The sequence below is a fragment of the Pelophylax lessonae genome (assembly GCF_965119305.1).
Source record: "Pelophylax lessonae genome assembly, chromosome: 1".
Classification (NCBI taxonomy): Eukaryota; Metazoa; Chordata; class Amphibia; order Anura; family Ranidae; genus Pelophylax; species Pelophylax lessonae.
Window position 1 is genome coordinate 122729294 of NC_138768.1, and position 22683 is coordinate 122751976.

Sequence of the window (22683 nt, forward strand, 5' to 3'; positions counted from 1 at the left end):
TAAGGCCCGTACACACGATAAGAAAATCTGTAGGGAAAATTCGTCCGACTACCGATCTGCCGATTTTCGGATTGTTAGTACTGTGCATTCGACAGCCGACTCCGACTTTTCAGCTGACAAAATCCTGATGTGCACAGGCTATATAATTTTTAGTTGTCCGTTTAAAACCACGTCCGATTTTCGTCTCATTAGTACAGATTTAGATGGAAAAAAAATCTTAAGAGTAAGACTAGGCATGCTCAGAGACAAAAGATCACATACAAAGCAATCCAACACATGACATCACTTCTGAAGTAGAATTCGGTCGTTTGGGAAAATTCGTATGAAAATAACCTCTTCACTTTCCACATCAGACTAGCATGCCACAAAAAAACGGACGACAGATCGTTCGATAATCTGATCGTGTGTACGGGGCTTTAGTGCCGGTTCACACTTCTGGTTTGCGAGATCGCATGTAATTCGGAGCGCACTGCTCCTTCATTACATGCGATCTCATGTGCGGATGCGAGTTCAGCCATGCACTTTGTATGGCTGAATTTGCAGCGCATCCGCAGCAAACTCGCACATGAGGCTTTTTTTGAGCCGCCTCAGAATCGGATCGCACAGTTGTTCACGCTTGTGCGATCCGATTCTGTGCGAACTTGCAGATCGCACTGCGATCTGTGATTGCAACTGGGGGTGTCGTTAACTTTTAATTGACACCCCCTGCGTATCGCATATGGCAGTGTGAACTGCCAGATGTGCGGATGCGATGCGGGAACACGCTGCATATTCGCAGCGTTCCCGCATCGCACAAGTGTGAACAGGCACTTAGACTTGAGTTCTCTAAAGCCTTTTTCGCACATACATTCATACATTGATTTCATCAGTTTCATCAGTTCAGTCCCGTTTTTTTGTCGTCAGTTCTTTTCAGTCAACATCAGTTTTTCATCCTTTTGTCATGTGTGTTTTTTTTTTTTTTTTCATCCCTTGTGATCCGTTTTTCATCCGATCCATTTTTTTAATGGATGAAAAATTGGGCTTTCATCCTTTTTAAAAAAACGGATGTTGACGGAAGTGGATGAAAACGGATGTAAATGATCATCTATTTACATCCACTTTTCCATTGGAACGCATTGATGTTAGTTTTTCATCCATTAGCAGATGAAAAGCAAATGGACAGCGTGTGTGAAAGGGGCCTTTGAAACTGATCAAAGATCTATTTTTCTTCCGTTTTTAAAAAAACGGATCGGACGTAAACTGACAAATGGTCAGTTTTTCATCCGTTTTTGCATTGGTAGTGGATGTAAAAGAAACTGATGAATAAATGATGAATACTTCATCTATTTTGATGTGACTGAACTGATGAAGTGAACGGTCTGCGGGTGTGAAAGGGGCCTTATTGATGTAACAAAAACATTTTACGGAACGTTCTAGGGTTGGCCGGCTCTCTATACATGAATGAACACCACCTTGATGACGTGGGAAGGATCGAGTGTTCTAATTTTAAATCACAAAGACAAGTAACAGATGTAGAATTAGAACTATTATTCAGCCAATATATAAATATGCTTAACAAAAGTAGATATATCTGTCGTGGATTAAGCCATTAATACGTGGAATGGACATTAGACCAGCCAATTGGTGTATATCGTGGTCTTGTTTCAATGGTAACCTGGTGCGGTGCAGCTGCATTCCTGTAGCTTGTGGTGACAACAGACATTTCTTTGACCTAGATAGTTGGTTTTTCCGGTTGCCCCCTCCTCCTAGCAGATGTCACAGTAATGGACCTTTTATATATCAGGAAGAGACCTACTGAGACCCATCTGCTATAAGATGCAGGAAAAATTGAGTCATCTAGCAGCGTAGGCCCTTGAATTCTCGTGCAGAATCAAACTAATAATGAAGAATATAAATTACGCAATTTGCGGGAAGTCTGGTTTTCATTATTCATTGGCAATATACAACAACTAAGAGACTAATGGATATTCCATAATTACACTGTCCTTTGATCCATTAGCAGAAATCCATACAAAAAGTGTTCAGTAAAAGAGTTCTGCTAAAATATGGAAACTTTTTTTAAAAAAAAAAAAAAAAGGATTTTCATTTCACCTTTAAATATAAATCTACCTTTTTTAAAGGTTTAGTTTACCTTTTCCAAAAAACTGCCTATGCAGATAAGGGGCATCTGTAGCAGAAAAACAAACTGTGCAGTTGACTAATGGCCTTGCTATAGGTGTGGGCCACTTATGCACCTCATGAAGCCTGACTGGAATACCCCCCAGTACGTTGCTAAGATGTTGCTATGTGAGACCTAGTTATTACTGCTCCCCTCATCTATCAGGGTAGTAAGCTCTCAAACGCTGATCTCAGAGGTACTGCATCAGGGGGAAGAGAGGGGGTTTGAATTGGAGGAAAAAGCTCATTCCTGTGATGGTGGAGGTGAGCAGTAATGACTAGGCCTCACTGACCAAGGTCCCAGCAACCTCCTAGGAGTATTCCAGTCAGGCTTTGGGAGGTATGTAAATGGCCTACACCTATGGAAAGGGCATTATTCAACTTTAGTCAGAACTGCAGAGTCTGTTTTTATCTGCAAACAACCCTCACCCACATAGGCAGCATTTTTGTGAAGGTGAACGTACCCTTTAATTGTTGCTCTTTTGCAAATATAAAAAGCCTTTTTAAGTCAATTAGCCATTCAATGTGGTGTTTTTTTTTTTTTAATTTTATTTATTTTTTATTACTAGTATAAATTAGGGATCGACCAATTAACGGAAAAGCCGATATATCGAGGGCCGAACTGCACTTTCCCCGATATATCGGAATCGGCCCCTGAGATTACCGATATTGCCGATATTTCCGGAAAGTGCTGTACCGGAGCGGTGCCTGCAGCTAGAGGCATCACCCCGGTACTGGCATCCATAGCCGACGGTTAGCTGTCTTGTAATGACAACCGATGCGGCTGAGAAGGACGTTACCCCCCCCCCTCCCCTCCCGCCGCCTTCCACGGCTCGCCCGGATCTCCCGTCCCACCTGGAGACCCGGGCATCCTACCTGCACGGCCGCCGAAGAGAAGACGCGATCAAAGCCGCATTCGGCTCTGATCGGGTCTGCTTGTAAAAACCCGGAAATTATGTCATGACATCACTTCTGGGTACTCAGTGCCAAATTCAATGTCAGCATTCAAAACAGCCAAACTTGGCATTTTGAATGCTTTTAAGTGCAGAGGAGGGGTTCGGGGTCCCTCCACAACAGTACCTGTAAAAAAAAAAAGTTTAAATGTCCGAAAATATTGGCCGATACCAATATGCGATGACCAAAATATCAGTATCGGCAATAAAAAACGATATCGGTCGATCACTAGTATAAATACAGGAATCATTCTTCTTCTCTTTATTTTTTACTTTTTTTACTTTTTTTTTTTACTTTTTTCTTTCCTGTATAGCTGAAATTGGACTGAGAGAGAGGAGCTGTACACTGATCTCTACCAGTGATCTCCAAACTGCGGCCCTTGCTTTCCTTTTATTCTGCCCGTGGAGCACTTTTACTTCCATTGATACAAGACACTATTCTTCCCACTGACATCAACATAAGGCAATATTCCTGCTACTGACCTCAACAATGGGGCACAATTTCTCCCATTGACGCCAATGATGGGGCACTATTCCTTCCAATGACACCAGTGATAGGACACTATTCCTCAAAGTGACACCAATGATAGGGCACTATTCCTTCCAATGACACCAGTGATGGGGCACTATTCCTTGTAATACCAAAGATGCATTGTTTCCCCTACTGATGCCAGGGCAATTTCTACTCCCAATGCCCTCAGTCCCGCACCCCTAAAGTCTGGAGGACCGTAAACTGGCTCTTTTGTTTCGAAAGTTTGGAGACCCCTGCTTTACACAAAGGAGCCCATCAACTTTCATCTGCATCATTGCCCCGTCACCAGGCTGAAAAAGAGGAGAGGAGACTGATGAAGCCGAACTTCAATAACTATTTTGTCCTATAGTCACCCATTGGATGGTTGTATATCAGTACCATGGTTCAGGTAGGGGCTTGATTTGTGCACACAAAGGATATTTGCAACATTCACATTTGGTGCTTTGAGATCTTGGGCAGAATTGCTGCGATTCTGTCTTTGATCTCAAATCGCACTGCAATTGTAAAATGCATCTTCGGGTGCCATTTCATTTCCAATGGCACCTAAACACGGTGCAGTTTTGCCAGGATTATCGCACTTTAATGCATGAAGCTTGTTGCCCAAAAGAAACTCCTTGTTTGGATGATAGGCTTTGCACATTGCAGTTTGCTGCGTGATTTATCGTGGCCAAACCACAACGTGTGTTAGGTGCCATTGAAAGTGAATGGCACCCAAACGCGTTTTTGTAAATGCAGTGCAATTTGAGATCGCAGGCAGAATCACAAAGATTCTGTCCGAGATCCCAGATGTAAAATATGAACAGAGCCGAAGAATAAGGTAGAAAACGCACACAAACACACTGCAAAGGTTTTCACCAGGTGTAAAGAAATGCTGTAAGAATGCTTTAAAAATTTTTAATTGCTTCTTTTTATCAATTTACAAAATACAAAGTGAGCAATCAGAAGAAAAGTCTATATCAAATCCATATTTGGTGTGAATCCCCTTTTGGCTTAAACCTGTATCAATTTTTACACTTGTACAAAGTCGGGCAACATTGACCAATAGATGCAGTGGTTGCAAACCATTACATATACCCAGTGAGGTGACTGGCTTCAGGTGATACAGAGATTGATCAAATCCTCCTCCATAATTTGTACCTGGTTACCCTCAGTCTTCTCTACAGCTGTTCAAATTGCTGAATTTACAAAGCTTGTCTGAGAGTTCAAAAAAAAAAGGGGGGGGCAAAGAGCTGAAATTCTACTTTGCAGAGCACAGTGAGGAGAGCTCTGAGAGCTGATTGGAGGGAAGAGACACAACACCCTGCACACAGGAACAGAGCTGAGGCTTTCAATCTGCTGATGACCACTCACCTGTCACAATTTTTCTCTTGGTGTCAGAAAAACTTGTCAGACATGACTCATGCTGATAACAGAGGAATGAAGCAGCAGACAGAAATGTCCATTAGTGCTCGTAATTCAGTACACACTATAGAGAGACATGCTTTGTTCATATTTCATGTCTGAGGTTTGCAACCACTTTAATGCAGCAAATGAAAGACCCCCTCATGCTTTGATATCAGAAAATGTCCAGCACTGCCATCAGCACAAAACTAGTGGAAACCAGGTACACCAATATACCATCCAGAGAACTCTGGCCAGAAGTGGTCTTCTTGGAAGAATGCGGCCAAAAAGCCAAACCTCCGTCATGAAACAGGACTAAGAGACTCAGCTATGTAAAAAAACAAAGGAGCTGGGGTGCAGAAAATGGCAGTATTTGCTGCCATTGCTCTGGACTGATGAGTCAAAATTTAAAAAATATGGCTGTAGAGGAGTGTTCGCAGGCAACCGTGAAGCATGGTGGAGGTTACTTGCAAGTATGGGGCTGTATTTGTGCAAATAGAGTTGGAGATTTGGCCAGGATCAATGATGTCCTCAATGCTGGGAAATACAGGCAGATACTTCTACATCATGCCATACCATCAGGGAGGTGTGTGATTTGGCCATAAAAGTATTCTGCGGCAGGACAATGACCCCAAACATACAGCCAATGCTATTAGGAACTATCTTCAGAGTAAAAAAGAACAAGGAGTCCTGGAAGTGATGGTTTGGCCCCAACAGAGCCCTGATCTCAAAATCATTGAGTCTGTCTGGGATTACATGAAGAGACAGAAGGATTAGAGGGAGCCTTCATGTTATTAGCTGTACCTCTTCACACTCAAACTCTCCAATCCCTATCTCAGGTCAAGACTGCCACCATGCAAACCATTGTGTGGTCACATCTTCTGTGGAGAACAGTGAAGGACATCACTATAATAATACAAGCACCACTGTTGGTGTTAGTTGAGATGGCTCTGCGCATGCGTTGGAGTTGAAAGATAATAGACACCCTATCATAGCAAACTAATAGGACTTTAATAGGTACCACACCCAACTGAGTATAAAAGATACCCAATTTTTATTGTACACACACTTAAAAATAGGTAAAGCGGATTTCCACCCAAAGGTGGAATGTCCACTCATTTGCTTCCTCCCCCGAGTACCTGTTTTTGACAGGTTCCCCTTTCCCACTTCCAGAAGACCGCACCGCGGCGGCGTCCCTCTGAGATTCCATTCAGTTTCTCCTTCCCCCACCAACGAGCAGAATGCGATTCGTGCGTGCGGGATAAGGTGTCGGCTGTGCAGCCAAAAGGCTTCATTGCCGGTTTCCCTTACGGGGAATGGCAGCGGCAGCACCCGGGAGCCGATCCAAAAATCGTCTGGGGTGCTGACATCGCGGGCTCCCTGGACAGGTAAGTGTCTATATATTAAAAGTCAGCAGCTACAGGATTTGTAGCTGCTGACTTTTTTTTTTCCACAGCTGGAACTCCTTTTTAAGAATAAGAACACTCCCTACCAACATACACTATATTACCAAAAGTATTGGGATGCCTGCCTTTACACGCACATGAACTTTAATGGCATCCCAGTCGTAGTCCGCAGGGTTCAGTATTGAGTTGGCCCACCCTTTGCAGTTATAACTGCTTCAACTCTTCAGGAAAGACTGTCCACAAGGTTTAGGAGTGTGTCTATGGGAATGTTTGACCATTCTTCCAGAAGCGTATTTGTGAGATCAGGCACTGATGTGGATGAGAAGGCCTGGCTCGCAGTCTCCGCTCATCCCAAAGGTGTTCTATCAGGTTGAGTTCAGGTCAGTCAAGTGCAGCCCAAACTCTGTGCAGCCCAAACTCGTTCATCCATTTCTTTATGGATCTGTTTTGTGCACAGGAAGGGGCTTGAAAAGCTGATGACCTAAAGAGTTCCCGTCCACATCAGTGCTTGACCTCACAAATGCGCTTCTGGAAGAATGGTCAAACATTTCCATAGACACACTCCTAAACCTCGTAGACAGCCTTCCCAGAAGAGTTGAAGCTGTTATAGCTGAAAAGGGTGGGCCAACTCAATATGGAACCCTACAGACTAAGACTGGGATGCCATTAAAGTTCATGTGCATGTAAGGGCAGGTGTCCCAATACTTTTGGTAATAGAGGTAATATAGTGTATATTTCAGCGTCGTTTATGAGGGGTACGGTACCAGTAAATCCACATGGAAATAGTATACTCATGTGTTGGAGTTGTGTGATGATGGGCAGATATCACCCCTTCTGCTGTTCTTGTAAAAAGATATTTTCACTTCTGTGACCAGATTAGGGCCCACTTTTTAGCCATGAAAAGGGAACAGAAGGACAGTTGGACTAGAAAAAGTGCATTAAGCTGAAAAATCAATAAACACAATTGTATGACAAAGTGATTTAGTTCCCATAATGTGACCTGCTATGTGTATCCATGTTTAGAGCTGCAGACCCCTTCATTTTCATTCTCCCCTCATCAAGAGAAAGTTTGAGATCAGGCTAAAAGAGTGACTGCTTGATATTCTGCCTTTTTAGGAGGGGGGGGGGGGTGTAAGATGCCATTTTTGTTGTCCTAATTTTGGTACAATGCCAGCCGTTTTAGAGATGTCTACATTTTAAAGCAATATACAGGTATACTGTAGTGAACACATCTGGATGGGTCTAAAACTTAGTGAGGATGTTTACGAGGGGAGTTTTGCAAAGTCATCACCACAAGACTCAAGGCAGATTGCCATGGATATCTCCAGACATCAAAAACCACCAGATAGACCCACGCCCTGCCAGCCTTATCTTGGAGGACACATCTGATGGACATAGACCTTGATGTAATGTGATTTTATGCTTGGGTGAATGTGAAGTAATCAAATGATGTGAAAGCATGATCCTTTAAAGCGGAGTTCCGGCCACAAAATCGACACAGTCGATTTTGGGCCATCCGCTTGCTTTTCTTCACCTGAAAAGGAATTGGATAGTTAGGATTTTTTTTTTTATACTTACCTTGTTATTGTAGAAAGAAATACTCGCCTTTCTTCCACTTCCTCCCTCGGCGGCCGCGGCCTGTGCCGTCACTTCCGGTTTGCAATGATTCCTGGGAGCTGAACGTCATCGCTCCCAGGAATCAATGCGACGGCACTGGCCCCGCTCGTCACTTCCGGTGCGAAGCTGTGGAGGAATGCGGCGCCGCACCGGAAGTGACAAGAGGGGTCGGTGCAGGCGCATTCTGGGAGAAGAAGACGCGGAAGAGGACGCAAAAGAGGATGGCGCTGGCTTCAGCTGCCCACAACAGAGATGGCAACGCTGGAGAAGAAATTTTATAAGTGAGTATTTCTTCTTGCAGGTAAGTGTGAACCGGGACAGATCAGAGGCTATCCATTGTGGAATGTACTAGCCCTGACTGTCCCGGGGGTATGTTCCTTGAATTTTTTTTTTTTTTTTGTGGCCGGAACTCAGCTTTAAGTATAACTAAAGGCAAAGCTTCCTTTTTTTTTTTTTTGGTCTTGGATAGAGTACAGAGGAATTAAAACACCTGACCATTTTTATTGCTGTCTGTGTCCCTGTTTGGAAGATTTACCCTCTCTCTTTTTGTCCTGTTTACCATTATCATTAGGGTTCGATATTGTGTTGGCCCACCCTTTGCAGCTATAACCGCTTCAACTCTTCTGGGAAGGATATCCACAAGGTTTAGGAGTGTGTCTATGGGAATGTTTGACCGTTCTTCCAGAAGCGTTTTTGTGAGGTCAGGCAACGATATTGGAGAGAAGGCCTGGCTCGCAGTCTCTGCTCTAATTCATCTCAAAGGTGTTCTATCGGGTCTTTGTGCAGAGGCCAATCAAGTTTCTCTGTCCCAAATTCACTCATCCATATATTTTTGGACCTTGCTTTGTGCACTGGTCCAAATCATTTAGTGGAGAGGGGATTATGGTGTGGGGTTGTTTTTTCAGGGGTTGCCATGGCCCCTCAGTTCCAGTGAAGGGAACTCTTAAGGCTTCAGCATACCAAGACATTTTAGACAATTTCATGCTCCCAACTTTGTGGGAACAGTTTGGGGATGGCCTCTTCCCATTCCAACATGACTGTGCACCAGTGCACAAAGCAAGGTCCATTAAGACAGGGATAAACAAGCTTGGGGTGGAGGAACTTGACTGGCCTGAACAGAGTCCTGACCTCATCCTGATTTGGTTTACCTTTGGGATGAACTAAAGCACAGAGTGCGAGCCCGACCTTCTCATCAGACATCAATGCCTGACCTCACAAATGCGCTTCTGGAAGAATGGTCAGACATTCCTATAGACACACTCCTAAACCTTGTGGACAGCCTTCCTAGAAGTGTTGAAGCTGTTAAAGCTGCAAAGGGTGGGCCAACTCAATATTGAACAGTGGCGGCCCGTCCATTGGGGGCGCCGCCCCCCATCCATGTATTCGGCCCTCTAATCTACATGCAGGGCACCAGATGCATGGATTCCAATGGGTTTATTTATTATTTTTTTTTTTTAAGCACGTGATAAGAGCCAGAGGCTCTGATATGCTTCAAAAAAAGGGTGAACCCACCCAGTTGTATGACAATAGCAAAGGAATATTCGCTATTATCACACTGATTCTCCTCCCAGCCAATCAGGAAGCGGGTCGTGAGACCCCTTTCCCGATTGGCTGAAAAGAGAAGCCATTTTACTGGCTATTGGGAAGGAAGAGGGAGGAGACGCATGGCCGGCCGTAGGAGCATCAGAGCCATCCGGGAAGGAGGAGGTAAGAATGCTGGCTGTCCGTCCCGCGAGGAGGCGGAGGGGGGGGGTTTGCCTGCCAACTGGCCATCCTGCAGGGGGGTGTGGGTTTTGCCACCCCCCCAAATAATAATGCACCAGTCGCCACTGATATTGAACCCTACGGTCTAAGACTGGGACGCCAATAAAGGTAAAGGTAAAGGTAGGCGTCACAATACTTTTGGTAATATAGTGTAGTTGGGTTTTGACTGGAATTCCACTTTTAAATTTAAAAATAACCTCCAAACTATATAATTATTGGTGTTCTCAATCTCTGCATATGAATAGTCAACAGTAGCATGCATTAATGTACATAAACCGCATCAGAAACAAATATTAAGTGCATCAACCCTAAATACTCCCACTGTATAATGTGCTCTTTACCACCCAAAGTCACTGCACCACAATATATGTGGTAGATAAAAAGGAGTTGAGGATGCGCTGGTTTTTAAATAGAATGCTGCAATATAGGATCCTCAATATTGGGAAAAATAGGTAAAAAAATGATAGTGCGCTATCTTACCATGAAGAAAAAATAATTTTAACATAGATAGAAGAGGGGCATACACCAAAAACGGGCAGCGACGTACACCTGTCGCTGCCACCCTGTCACAGTATATGTACTGTGATGGGTTGGCAAGAGGTTAATTTAATTACCAATGGTATTTCTATTATGCAGCATGAGGGGGTTAATGTATTGCCACTGCTGGTCACTCATCTATTAGTGACCGACCAGTGGCAGTTAATTAACCCCTTTGTGCTGCATTAGTGCAACCAGTATCAGTGTTAATTAACACTGGTTGCACTGATACTGGTTGCACTAATGCAGCACAAAGGGGTTAACTGCCACTTGTCAGTCACTAATGCATCAGTGACCAGCAGTGACAATACATTAACCCCCTCATGCTGCATAATACTAATACCATTGGTAAGCTGCCTCAGCTAACCCCCCCCCCCCCGCTGCCTCAGCATCCCCCTCGGCAGTACACCCTCCCCCCCTCTGCCTCAGCGTCCCTCCCCATCCCAACGATTTAATCTCCTTACTCTCACTCTGCTGAGTGCTCCTCCGGTGTCCTTCATTCAAAAGACGCGCCTCTGGCCGGCCGCCCGTCTCCCGGTGATGTCACTACTACTACTACGATCTGTGCATGAATGAAGTGACACACCGGGCGGGCGAGCGGCCGTTAATACGGTAGCTGTAACTATGTGAGCTTCACTTCCCTGTCAGCGGGACGATGTGCATGAATGAACTGACACAGCGGGCGGGAGGGCGGGGTGAGTGGCCGCTAATAGCTATAACTATGTGAGCTCTTCACTTCCCTGTCAGAGTAGATACCCGCATGACAGGGAAGTGAAGCTCACATAGTTATAGCTATTAGCGGCCGCTCGCCCCGCCCGCTGTGTCAGTTCATTCATGCACATCGTCCCGCTGACAGGGAAGTGAAGTGAAGGCTCACATAGTTACAGCTATTAGTGGCCGCTCGCCCGCTCTCCCGCCCGGTGTGTCACTTCATTCATGCACAGATCATAGTAGTAGGAACATCATTGAGAGGCGGGCGGCCGGCCAGAGGCGGGACTTTTTAAACCTGCGCCCTCCTCCTTTCTCACGGCGGCCATTAATTTCGGCATTGTTAACCTATTATCGGCCGAAATGGGATAGGCTCATTTTCGGCCGATAATTTCGGTGGCCGAAATTTCGGTGCATCCCTAATTCATGTATTTTATAAACCAGAATCTTTAAAAAAAGGATTTGGACAATTGTCAGTCACATATGGCACTTTTCCACTGCAAGTACCGGCTCTGCTCTACTCGGCACTGCTTGGCCCAGCTCGGCTCAGTTGGCTTTTCCACTGCGTGGTACGAGTCGGCACGTTTCAGCACTGTGTAGGCTCTACTCGGCTCAGTTTGCTTTTCCACTAAAGTAGTAAGTGGGTGGAATTACAACGATTCTCTGATCAATCAGTGGCTAGTCCTGACAACAATCAAGCCTGCATGCAAAGGATTGTGGGATATGGTAGAAGTGCGGCCTGCTTGGAACCCCAACCGAGGTGGGTACTGTTTAAGTGAGCCGTACCGAGCCGTACCATGTAGTGGAAAAGCGCCGCTGTACCAAACCGAACCGTTCTAAAACGTACCATGCAGTGGAAGCGCCAAACCGATCCGTTCCATGCAGTGGAAAAGCGCCATTATTCAGTGTAAATGGATACATTTTAAATACATACAGTATATCCAAGTGAAAACTCAAACAATTGAAAACAAATTTTGTTTGCAATAAATTATAAGCAATATAAAAAAAATAACTTCTGTAATAAAGGTGAAAAAGTCCAGTCCTATAAGGTGAAAGAAAAATAAATCCACAGCCAGTGACCAAATGTATAACCATGCTGAAAAGTATATTCTTCCAGGTGCTCAGTGTTCCACCCTCGTGCTAATTGATAAAAATTGGCCGCTTTCCAAAAGGCTGCGGTCATGCAGCATGATGGATATAACCACCACTATTATTGCCGGTTCACACTAACGCGGCACGACTTCGGGGGCGACCTGTAAAGTCGTGTGCACCGTGACTTTGGCGCGACTTGCACGGACTTCATATAATGAATGTCTATGCAAGTCGCTCCAGGTCGCCCTGAAGTAGTACAGGAACCTTTTTCTAAGTCGGAGCGACTTGTGTCGCTCCTATTAGAACGGTTCCCTTAGCACACAATGGACCGCGACTTGTCAGGCTGACCAGTCGCCTGACAAGTCGCAGTAGTGTGAATGGACACTTAAACCAACTCGGAATCGAACTTCAACTCCGATCAGAGACTTTCTGTGGCTGGATCTCTGATCTGAGTTGGAGTTCGATCCCGAATTGGTTTAATAGTGGTGGTTATATCCATCATGCTGCATGACCGCAGCCTTTTGGAAAGCGGCCAATTTTTTTTATCAATTAGAACGAGGGTGGAACACTGAGCACCTGGAAGATAATCCTTTTCAGTATGGTTATACATTTTGTCACTGGCTGTGGATTTATTTTTCTTTCACCTTATAGGACTGGACTTTCTTTTCAACTTTTATCACAGAAGTTATTTTTGTATATTGCTTATAATTTGTTTCAAACACATTTGTTTTCAATATATGTGGTAGCCTTGAAATATCCGAAAGTATCAATAAATGGCAATAGTGAGTCCTCTTGTGACCTAAAATATGTGAACCATGCGTGTACATCCATCCACTCACACATTGACTGTGCTTCTGCCAGAACACGGGCAGAGGGCCATCTTCCATGATCTGCCCATCTTGTTAATTGCTTGAGTTAACTGATGGACAGACCTGGCACATGCATGGTAATCAAAATTTCTAACCACCTCTTATTTAAAAGCGGAAAGGATCATGCAGGTTACTTTTTTGAGTTTCCCAACACCTTAGTTCTTCAAGTTATAACAAATATTTTTTATGTTGAAAATGCCCTTTATTGCCTTGGGCAGCAAGAATAGAGGAGACCCTTCCGAGCCCCAAAGTTCAAATTGTGTAGAGGGTAAGTTCTGAGAAATCTGAAGGCTCTTTATAGTTCATGAAATGTGAGTGCATCTATCCTTTCCTTTCTTCTGTATAGATGAAAAGTAGCTCTGTGTATAAAGCAGACTCCATGCTGCCCCCAGTACTATAGTGCATTCTAGCATTCATTTTTACTCATAAGAGGGAGTGGAGCTTGTTGAAAAGGGTTTCATTATTCAGCTGTGCCCAGGGCAGCATCATTTCTAAATACAGGTATGCATATGAGAATGTCTTTGCTTACTTTTAAAATTTAGGTTGTTAGCTATTTCCTGCATAAATAAATCACACCCTTTTTGTCTATATAAATAACTTTTTCTTTATAAATTCTGGATAGAGTAGGGAAGGGTTCAAAACCCCTGTTGAGAAATTTTCCCAACCAGACCAGACAAAATCTACTATCACTTCTTGTCCCAGAGACATAACAGGAAAGAGGAAATATCGTCAGTAAGCACATATTCCCTCTTAAAGAGGTTGTAAACCCGTACAGCTTTTTTTTTTTTTGGCAACCTGTAAGAGAAACCCATGAGCTAGTATGCATCGCATACCAGCTCATTATGAAATACTCATCTTAGAACGAGCCCCCGCCGTGCAGCCCGCTTACCTGTATGACGGGCGACATGTCCAGTCGCCCGTCTTCCGGGATCGCGGCATCCGGCCATCTAATTGGCCGGAGCCACGGTGACGTCACTCCCGCGCGCGGGAGCCGACAGTCACGGCACGCGTCTCTGAAGAAACGGCACCAGCGGCCGTTCCTTCAGAGTGCATGCGCCAGTGACGTCACTGGCTGCATGTAAGGTAAATCTCTCCTAAACTGTGCATGTTTAGGAGATATTGACAGTACCTCTAGGTAAGCCTTATCATAGGCTTACCTATAGGTACAAGTGTCAGAGGAGGGTTTACTTCCTCTTTAAGATGGCCATACATGAATCAGTTCAGCAGGGACCAGCTGAATTTCGATCCATGTATGGACACTGTGGTGGTACAGAAGTTGATCTACTGATCGACTTCTGTACAACCACCCTGGCAGATTTTCTCTGCTCGATCAGTGCCAGACTGATAGACTGCAGAGCTGATCAGTGTAGTCTAACAGTGGGGAAGTCTCCCTGCTGTCAGAATAGAAAAGCTCAGGGGGGATGATTTCCCAATGACGACCAGTTTCTATTGAACTACCCAATATTTCACCCGTATGTATGGCCCTTTACCCGTGTTTAGGTGACCGCTGTAACATTTTGGATTTTCCATCAATTTCATCCCAGTGGCCATAGTCTACATGGTCAGTGTATTCTAATGGTGGGAAAGTCTCCCTGCTGTCAGAATAGAATAGCTCAGCTGGGATGATTTCCCAATGACGGCCAGTTTCTGTTGAACCACCCGATATTTGGCCCATGTGTGTGGCTCTTTACCTTGTTTAGGTGACCGCTGTAACATTTTGGATTTTCCATCAATTTTGTCCCAGTGGCCATAGTCCACATAATAAATGGGGACTGCAATAAAAAGAACTTGTCAGGGGTTCTCATCCTTCCCTACAGTAACCAAAATGTGTGTATGTATGTGTATATAATATATAATATGTTTTTGGCTATACAGACAATCTGGGGGAGATTTACTAAAATAGGAGCACTCAGAATCTGGTGCATCACTGCATGTTAGCCAAGCAGCTTCAGCTTGTTCAATTGAAATGATATGAAAGACAATGCTTTTTTTTTTTTTTGTTAAATAACAAACCTGTTATACTTACCTGCTCTGTACAGTAGCTTTGCACAGAGCAACCCTAATCCTCCTCTTCTCGGGCCCCCCGCCGGAGCTCCTGGCCCCTCCCTCCTGTCAAATGCCCCCAGAGCAAGCAGCTGTTATTGACAGCAGCAAAAGCCAATGGCTCCCACTGCTGTCTCAGCCAATAAAGAGTGAGAGTCTTTAGAGAGCGGAGGCTCTTGTACACATCGCTGGATCGCAATGGGGCTCAGATAAGTATTAGGGGGTCTGCTGCACACAGTTTTTTTTTTTTTTTTTTTTTTTTTTTAGTTTTTTTTACCTTAATGCATAGAATGCATTAAGGTAAAAAAACAAACAACCTTCTGCCCTTAGAACCACTCTAAGCTTTGACAATAAAACCTGGAAGCTAGCTGGTTTCTATGCAGAGCTGCACCAAATTTTGCACGCTCCAGTTTTAGTAAATCACTCCCCACCCCATCCCCCCCCCCCCCATTTAAGACAAGGTAAACATGGGTTTCTGAAGACCTCCATAGCCCCAGCTATTATGGCTGGGATGATCATAGCCTGAATAGGACTGAGGAAGGATTAGAGATCAGTGAACTCTAAAGGCCCGTACACATGATAAGAAAATCTGAAGGGAAAATTCGTCCGACGACCGATCTGTCGATTTTCGGATTGCTAGTATGGTGCTTTCGACAGCCGACTCCGACTTTTCGGCTGACAAAATCCTGATGTGCAGGCTATATAATTTTTTGTCGTCCGTAATACAACGTCCGATTTTCGTCTGATTTAGTACAGATTTCGACGGAAAAAAATCTTAAGAGCAAGACTGGGCATGCTCAGAGACGAAAGAACACATACAAAGCAATCCAACACATGACATAACTTCTGAAGTAGAATTCTGTCGTATGGGAAAATTCGTATGAAAATAACCTCTTCACTTTCCACATCAGACTAGCATGCCATAAAAAACGGACGACAGATCGTTCGATAATCTGATGGTGTGTACGGGGCTTAAAGCAGCAGATTGGAATACTAGGCTGTGCTGAACATTGCCAGGGGTATACAAGGTACAGGTTCTCAGAGGCCCATGTATTTCTAGCCAAACTTGCAAACAATTTAGAACCAGTATAACGAGAAGCCACTTAACGGTACTGTTTTTCTGCATCATATGCTTGAAAAAATTGCAGTCTGCAGATCTAAAACTAGAAAACGGGACCTCATTGCTTGATGTTGATGACTCATTCGTGGTGGGAGTCACACCGACAAATGTTCTCTTCCCTAACAATATGGGAAGCACCTGTGTTGGAAAGAGCAGTGGGCTGTGCCAAGAATGAAGGCCTGTATTTATGGTATGTGAATTGTTCTAATCCCAGAGGAGATCATTGTAGGTACATTGGGTTTAAGAAGCAGAGCTTCCTTCTAACTGCCTTCTAGAACCAAGGCTTTTCCTGCTGTCTCCTTGTAGTCTTTAATCTTCATCTCCTTCACTCTAATTCAGACGCGCACACAATGGCGGCCGCAGACCACGTTTACAAAGTCATGATTTACATTCCTGAAAGCCGCAAGTGTTTTCTGTAAAATATGAAAGACAAGCGTAGAATGCTGGCGACATAAACACAGGCTCTGTGATCTTCTTATTACTGCTTCTTGTTTTAATCTTGGCATCAACTTGTATGTAAATCCTAAATCTCAATGTTCTTAGTATCTAGTGAAAAGGTTTGTTTTTGTCATTTCTCTTGAAGATTTCCAGTAACTTGGTTTTATATGTAATTGAATGGTCATTTCAAATAAAAATTATATTTTTAGTTCTGGATAGATGCTGGCGGGCAGAATCGCCAATGGCTTCTTATACAATTTGGAAAACTTCCTATTGCTCTCCCTGCAACTGAAATGGATGCATGGAGAGCCTTGAGAATGACAGTAGGAAGTAAGTGGAAGCAGCACTAGGGTGCGGAGATCTTGCCGAGATATTAGAAAGTGGTGCGTTATCCAACCACCCCGTGTGTGTGTGTGTGTGTGTGCTATACCAGAAATAGCGGTTTTAGGTTCCTAAGGGAATAATGGTCTTCCAAGATACAGATTGCCATTATGGGACGGTAGGCCGGAATTTATTATATAACAAACTACTCACAATAATAAGTAAGCATTAATGTAAATAACACACCAGACATTGAGTTGGATAAATAAGGCCGCGGCCGTTTATTACTGGTTTCAAATTTTAATAAATAAAAACATCAAATAATCATAACACTGTAAGTGTCGGTTCACACTACGGCAACACGACTTTGGGCGAGTTATGCTGTCGCCTGTGCACCGCGACTTTGGCGCGGCTTGCAGCGACTTCACATAATGGAAGTCAATGCAAGTCGCTCCGATGTCGCCCCGAAGTAGTGCAGGAACCTTTTTCTAAGTCGGAGCAACTTGAGTCGCTCCTATTAGAACGGGTCCAATTGCACAGCACAGTCCGCTACTTGTCAGGCGACCAAGTCACCTGACAAGTCAGAACAGTGTGAACCGGCACTAACAACCTAGCCACTACGACTCAGGTTGTATAAACGCCAGATTTGTTCCAAAATATTCCAACCATACAAACGAACGTAATCATAATATTCAAAGTAACACTTTAGTTCTCCTCTGCTCAAGCAAAGGTGACACCACCACATAATAATTTGGCCACGACAAACCCAAGGGGAGGGAGGGGAACACCACAGTTCTGATTTCTGAGGCGATTGACCTGCGCCTGTTGAAGCACCTCCTTAAATACCCCAGAACTGGTTCTGGAATAAACCGGTGGGCTTTTAGGCAGGATAAAAAAAGCGGGAAGGAGCTATTCTGACCTTAGGAAAAGAGGTCAACTACCTAATCTCCCCAGATACTGGGATAAAGAGCGGGAGCGGGAAAGATGCTATGTGACCTTCCCAGAAAAAAGTCAGCCTGACCCTTTTCCTCAGAACTATAGCCTCTTTCCCTAAGGTAATTAAATTATGTCAAAATTAACCCTGAATTAAATCTCCTACCACCATCCCATGAGGAAAAGGGCTGCTAAAAGCTCCCCTTCCCCCCCCCCCATTCTCTATGGCTGGGCCATCACTTGTACAACGTGTCATGGAGCCACTGGAATTCTGACCAGTGTGACCACAGCCGGGCCCTGGGTGGAAATTTGAATTGATATTTCACAATTCGGTGAGGACAGAGCAGGAGGTTAGTGCTTTAAAAAAAAAAAAAAACAGTTAACCCTTTAAGGAAAAAACTCTTGGTGAGAATGTACAATTTGGCATTCTGCAGCAATCAAAAAGTTTGATTCTTTTTAATAGTGTTTACTTGCATAGAAATATGTTACATCTATTTGTACGTATAAATGTGACTTGGATTTCTGATGAGTGACATGGAGGTGTCACGTAAAGCTGTCAGTTATATTTAGTTTCAAAGTTCAGGATAGAGAACGTTTGAGTGGACTTAATATAAAGTGGTCCTGTCACCAGACTATTAAATCTTCCAATAAGATTATTCGTGTGTTAAATCTATCCAATGCATGTTGTTTACCTGTAAAAGCCTTTCTCGTGTAGACCCCCTAAATCCCTGAGACTGCTGCTGGGTGCCGCCATCTTGAATGGGATGTCAGTAGACCCAGAGCTGTCCCTCTAATATCCCCCTTCTTTCCTACCCTTAGAAGCTACATAAAAGTTTATATAGAAGGGGGGGAGCTGTGCTTAGGAACTGACTCTCCTGAAATTGTCACATTTTTCAGCAATTTACAAGATCCGGTGCAAGTGAACAAAAATCATTAAGGGTTTGTTTACATGGAGGATTGCTCTTCAGAGGACATTTAAAAGACACATGCCTGTTTTAACCCCTACACACTACACCACAACTGTATGCATCGCACGCAGTTACAGCTTATCCCCATTCATGTGAATGGGTTGCTTTAGGTGGGCAGTGTGGAGGATTTAATTCATGATGCAGCTGCGAAGCAAAGCATTCTGGCTGTGGCATGCGTACACCTCTGTCTTTGCAATTAAAGGGGAAGCAGCCCCCTCCCCAGCCAACTGCAACTAAAATCGAGCCCTAAGGCCCTTTTCACACCTGAATGTTTTTCAGCTTGTAAAAAAAACGCTCCTCTCTGAAGTCTCAAAACGCCCAGCAAGCAAAATCGCATTAATTTCCATGGCCCCTGTTCACATAAGAGCATTTTGTCACCTGAAGCAAAACGCCTGAAGCTCAAAAACGTACATGAGCTTCTTTCTTTGGCAGATTACCAGCGTTTTTGTTAGAAGTCAGTGTCGGTTCACACTGATCCGACCCGACTTCGGGCGACTAATGCCGTCTCCCGTGCACCGTGACTTTGGCGCGGCTTGCAATGACTTCACAAAATGGAAGTCAATGCAAGTCGCTCCGACTTCGCAAAAAAAAGGTGCAGGAACCTTTTTCTAAGTCGGAGCGACTTGAGTGGCTCCTATTAGAACAGTTCCATTGCACAGCACAGTCCGCTACTTGTCAGACGACCAAGTCGCCTGACAAGTCGGAACAGTGTGAACCGGCAGTCAATGCCTGCCTTCAAACACCTGCAAAAAACACCCAAATAAACGCCTGAAAACGATACTCAGGTGTGAATGGAGCCTAATGGAAAGGAAAATCATTGCATTTATCAAGCATTTTAGAATACTTGATTTTTAATTGCTTTACCATCAAGGTAATGACAGGGTCTCTCTTAATAATGCAGTGTAATAATTACAAAAACACGATTAGTTGTACTTCAGTGAAATTCTAAAAACTGGTTGGCTTCTGTTGATTGTTACAATGCGAATGTTGCACTGTAGATTGTAAGTAAGCCTGCAGGTTTCTGGTCAGTATGGACATCAGAACGGTTTTCTCCCCACCCAGGGATTTAAACTGGAGCCACTGATTTATTTTTGATGTTTAATTAAGGGGATCTCCCTAGGAGTCTGCAGCTATGCTGTTTGCCCAGGCGTGAGCGGTTCCTGTAGTCTCTGGAATGGGATCAGAATAGACATCGCTGTTTATACAGGGAAAGAAAACACGTACATGTCTATTCTGGACTGAGAGTTTGCAGACACGTTGTGGCCCAGCCCTTCTGGAAGATAAAATAATGAGTATTTAGAAGTCTGTTCAGTGTGTTAAAAGTAAAAACAGATATGAATCACCAGTTTTAAAGATCATCAGATCGCATGCTAAAAACAAAACCAATGCTCACCTCGCCTTACTTTAGGTCCAGGGGTAATAAAAAAAAATGTTTAGTATTTAAAAACGTTCTTTAGGTATCAAATGTAGAATTTTTTTCCCTTTTTCTTTTCCAAAATCGTTATCCTAGCATGCCTGTTCAAGTTAGTCCCGGTTCACACTGGGGCAACTTGTCAGGCGACTTAGCCGCCCGGTGAGTCGCGCTCCATTCAGTGCAATGGAACCGTTCTAATTGGAGCAACTCAAGTCGCTCTGACTTAGAAAAAGGTTCCTTCACTACTTTGGGGGCGACTTGCATTGACTTCTATTAGAAAAGTCATTTGCAAGCCCCGCTGGAGTCGCGCTGCACGGGGCGGCTTCAGAGTCGGGCGACTATAAAGCCACCCCAGTGTGAACCCAGCCCTAGAGTTCTAATGAGTTAGTTCACAACCAGAAATGGCCATCGTGCATGGAAGATCCCTGGGCTGTAGCTTGATATTGGTAATCCGTTAATTAATGAAATTCTACATAATTTCCATCACAATTATTTTGCAGGTAATATTGGCAAAATAGGAATATATGGAAAGGCGCTGCAAAATATATATATATATACATTTAGAAATCAATTTTGTTAACAAATAGAAAACAAATGAAATGATACAAAATGTGTAATAAGTGCAATTACAATCTCACACACATTATGGGTTGAACTGGAAGGACTGATGTCTTTTTTTCAACCTCACCAACTATGTAACAATCAATATCCTTTTTTTTTTTTTTTTTGTTTTTTTTTTTTTTTTTTTTTTTTTTAACTACAACCTTTTTCAGTGCTATCGTGATTGATTTTATGTACTTGAAAAATTATCTAATTTTTATTATTATTATTATTTTGTAGTTATTTATAAACAGAATAATTATGCATGTTAATGAATTATGAGATGTGAACACTTTTTTTTTTTTTTTTTTTTTCTATGCAAGTCATTGGAAAAACCCATTTAGTAGTAATTGTCCGCAGCTTCTGGTGCCTATTGGCTCATCTCAGAACACAGCTGCAGTAGGGAACCAAGTGAGCGCTGTCAAACCAAAGGATCTTAATTTTAGCAAAGCTATGATTGGCTGGCTGTATCTAAATGTCGTTCAATTTTAGTACCGACAGTGGATATAAAAAGTCTACACACCCCTATTAAAATGTCAGGTTTCTGTGATGTAATAAAAAAAGAAAATGAGACCAAGATAAATCATTTCAGAACTTTTTCCACCTTTTAATGTGACCTATAAACAAATAACCTAAAATAAGATGGTTACATAAGTGTGCACACCCTTAAATTAATACTTTTGTTGCAGCACCTTTTTAAAAAACACTCCAATTCTGTCAGATTGTGAAGGCATCTCCTGTGCACAGCCCTCTTCAGATCACCCTACAGATTTTCATTCGGATTCAGGTCTGGGCTCTGGCTGGGCCATTCCAAACTCTAATCTTCTTTTGGTGAAGCCATTTCTTTGTTGGTTTGGGTGTATGCTTGTATGATGTGTTTTCGCAAAATTTAGCTGAGCTTGAATAATTTTCTTCGTAAAAAAAAGGCTTCCGTCTTGCCACTCTACCCCACAGCCCAGACATATGAAGAATATGGGAGATTGTTGTCACATGTATCACACAGCCAGTACTTGCCAGATATTCCTGCAGCTCCTTTATTGTTGCTGTAGGCTTCTTGGCAGCCTCCCTGACCAGTTATGTTCTCGTCTTTTCCTCAATGTTGGAGGGACGTCCGGTCACTGTTGTGCCATATTTTTTTCCACTTGATGACTGTCTTCACTGTGTTCCATGGTATATCTAATGGCTTGGAAATTCTTTTGTACCCTTCTCCTGACTGATATCTTTTAACAATGATATCCCTCTGATGCTTTGGAAGCTCTCTGCGGACCATGGCTTTTGCTGTAGGATGCCACTAAGAAAATGTCAGGAAAGACCTACTAGAACAGCTGAACTTTATTTGGGGTAATCCGAGGCACGTTAAATGATGGCAGGTGTGTACTGACTCCTATTTAACATGTTTGAATGTAATTGCTTAATTATGAACACCCCCAGTTATGAGGGTGTGCACATTTATGCAACTACATTATTTTTTTTTTTTTTACTTCTTTCCCCCCATCCCCCCTCCCTTCCCCCTTAAAAGTTTTCAGTTTGTTTTTGAATTGAGTTATACAGTTTATAGGTCACATCAAAGGTGGAAAAAGTTCTGAAATTCTTTATCTGTGTTTTATTTTTATACATCACAACAACCTGACCTTTTGAGGTGTGTAGACTTTTTATACCCACTGTACGTGACACCCCCTCCACACAGTGTTGGTACCAGCATCTGGTGAGAGCCCCAAGCTGAAGATAGATGGGTATTGGAGAGTCTTTTTTTTTTTTTAGATGGGTATTGGAGAGTCTTTTTTTTTTTTTTAATTTAGATTTTAAGACCGCAGCGGAAGGGAAGGGGTAA

At 43.4% G+C, this 22683-nt stretch overlaps 1 protein-coding gene across 1 annotated transcript in view; it reads left to right on the forward strand.

Moving 5' to 3' along the window:
• Positions 1 to 22683, forward strand: part of SERINC5 (serine incorporator 5) — a 121096-nt gene that overhangs the window by 41958 nt on the left and 56455 nt on the right. The gene's annotated exons all lie outside the window — the stretch shown is intronic.